Genomic DNA, 2,830 nt, shown 5'->3' with positions numbered 1-2,830 from the left:
AACGACTACGATGACAGGAACCAGCAAGCACGACTGGGTTGAGAGGCTTTGGGGCTTCCAAGAGGCGACAGGCAGTGCGTTCTGGTTCGGCGGATCCACGGGTAAGATTCAGCAGCTTATCTCGTCATTCTGATGGGCTCGATTTCAACCACTCGGAGCAGGTTCCTCCGAATCGTTAGTTGGCTGATTGATGCTGATCACTCGTCTTTCGTTTTTTTCATAATTTTCAAACTCCCGAATGTAAACATTTTCAGGCCACGAATTGCTTGAAAGCGCAATATCCTACCTTGAATGTTACGAAACTCAAACTCACGAGATCTCTACCTTTTGGTACCAATTTAACCACTCTTGGATTCACGTTGTCGTCCAGATGCAGGGAATCTCTAGTGAGCGATGCGATATCCGCTTCTGAGGTGCTCGGATGGAAAGCAGACAGATAGATCCAAACGGTGTCGTCAGATTCGCCGAGCGGGACAGCTTTAACCAACTCGCTAGCTGATTTGGTACCCCGAATACTAGGAAATTTGCTAGTGGCATTAGCATCGTCTTCACGCTTCCTTTTAGGGGTATTGAGTGTCAGGTTCGTTTGTTTGTTGTCTCTCCATCCTGGCTTAGTCATTGGAATGAGTGTTTTCGCCTCGACTTTCGCAGAGAGTGCACTTACTGCATCACTTAATTTGATGATGTCATCCTTCAATGACTGAATTGGTGAACCATCAGATCCACAGGCAGCTGAATTTGGCTTGGAAATATTCCGAAAATGGTCGTTGGAGAACAGATCAGCACAGCTATCGCACATCCGGAACACGTTGCGTGCATGTTCGCCTAGCGAGCGTTTTCATTAGTGGTTGGTCCACTTGCGCACAAAACACGTGGAACGAGCATCCGCAATAACCACGGCAGGTAATGCGATCAGAATCGCCAACAACTTTTTGGCAGCGAGTGCATGCCATCCTGAATCAGTACTGATAAATGCAAGCGCCAAAATGTAGACTCAAAACAGGACGTGGTTTTATGTTTCTTGTTCGACTTTTTTATGCTCAAAACAGTGGTTCAACTAGTCGATCCGAGATGGCGCTGATGTAGAAAAAAATTTGCGTGGCGGTATGGTAGAGTCAATAACAATACAACAATGGCAGAGAAAAGCACTTCACTTAATCACTGATTACAATCCAAATATCACACACAACACAAATCTTTGGAAATAATAACATGAAAAATACTCAAAACTGCACAAACAAATTATTCCGATGAATTTAATATTTGCTCAACACGGTGAAAATGTAAACATATAAAGACGGTAGTTAAACACAATCGCTACGATTGACAGGGTTGCTGAAGGTCACCCTTGAGAAAATTCTTTTGCTGGCTTACGCATTGGAATGCCAAAAAGGCAGCTATAAACGTATGTTGTTCATATTTTGTGCCGACAGAAACTGCCAAAATTTCAAAGCTTTGGTTTCACATGAAGAAATAATTTGATGTTTGATACGTCTATGAACAATCATTGCAACGCCACTACCATCAAGACGATCTTTTCGATAAATGAATTTATTTGCGTCCCTTTTAACCTTATGGTCAGGTTTAAGGAACGATTCACTTATAACGGCGATATGCACATTATGTACTCTCGTCTTCATTATCTTTAAGAGATCGGGCATTCCATTCAAAATATTAAATGATATAAAATCCATTACTGAATTTCAAAGCCATGACGATACGATTTTGTTCGCAAATGAGTGCAGTTTCGAACCCCTTCGGATACGGTTGTGTTAATGCGTGCGTTCGATTTCATATAGCGAATTTGTTTTTGATTCAGTTCCAACCTGGATCGGGTATCAAGATTGGGTCTGCTTGTTGCCTTTCAAACGTCAGTGTTAACGTTTGTTTTTGTAACCTGGCTCGGGTTGAGGTTTGCACTGACAATAAGCTTGGTTTTGCCCGGTTGGAACTGGTTCCAACCTGGATAATAAACAAATTCACAAATAGTTTCAGCTGCATTTGCCGGACTAGCGCTGGAGCTCTGCCTCTCGGACGGTTATACGTGTGTGATTGGTAGTTTTCTCGCTTTACGGGAAGTTTTAGAATCGAGAAAGAAAACGTGATTCATCATGTTTGCAAACATCAGAAGAGCTGTCGCAATCTGCGTTGTTTGATTTTTTTTTCTGCCGGACTAGAAATTAGTGGCATCGCGAGTGATAATTTTTAAATTCAGTTTATTTAAGCGCTGCAAGGTACGTGAAAGAGCTCGACACGATAGGTGTTGATGTTGGCTCGCTTGCAACTATTTTTGCAAAAAAAAATCAAAAACTCGAAATTGATATCGAAAGTGTACCAAAAGTGCTTCTGAACGTGTTTCGTATTTGGGTGTGGTGAAATTCGTGAATTCGCGGTTTATGTTCAGTGAAAATTCCGTATCAAAAAATCGCTCACCGAGTTCCCTTTTTTTGCCGTTTGACGACGACGGGTTTGCGAGAGAAAAATAAGCATCGGGAATGTGCACCGGAATTTATTGATTTGGTGAGTACGTTCCAGTTGAAGATTGTTCTTATACATTTCTCTATTGGTTGGTTGGTCGCCGGTAAGGGCTGGTAAGAGCTGCTAGCAGATGAACAAACAAGAGGTATTCGAAACAAAATTGGTAAGAAATGTCCATTCAAATCGATTTAATACAGTTGAACAAATTTAAAACTATATACGATTTGGCCAGATTTGGTAATAATATTTTTTGAATCTGGAAGTGTGTTTATGATACCATTATCCATTTGATAAAGGTAGAGTGAACATGCCATGTTACCAGGCATTCTGAAATGGGTTACTGGAGCTGCAA

The sequence above is a fragment of the Ochlerotatus camptorhynchus genome, unplaced genomic scaffold (assembly GCF_037179485.1).
Source record: "Ochlerotatus camptorhynchus isolate MF236.1 unplaced genomic scaffold, CSIRO-AGI_Acam_v1.1 ptg000251l, whole genome shotgun sequence".
Classification (NCBI taxonomy): domain Eukaryota; kingdom Metazoa; phylum Arthropoda; class Insecta; order Diptera; family Culicidae; genus Ochlerotatus; species Ochlerotatus camptorhynchus.
The sequence above is the reverse complement of the archived record's forward strand: the minus strand, read 5'-3'. Positions refer to the sequence as shown.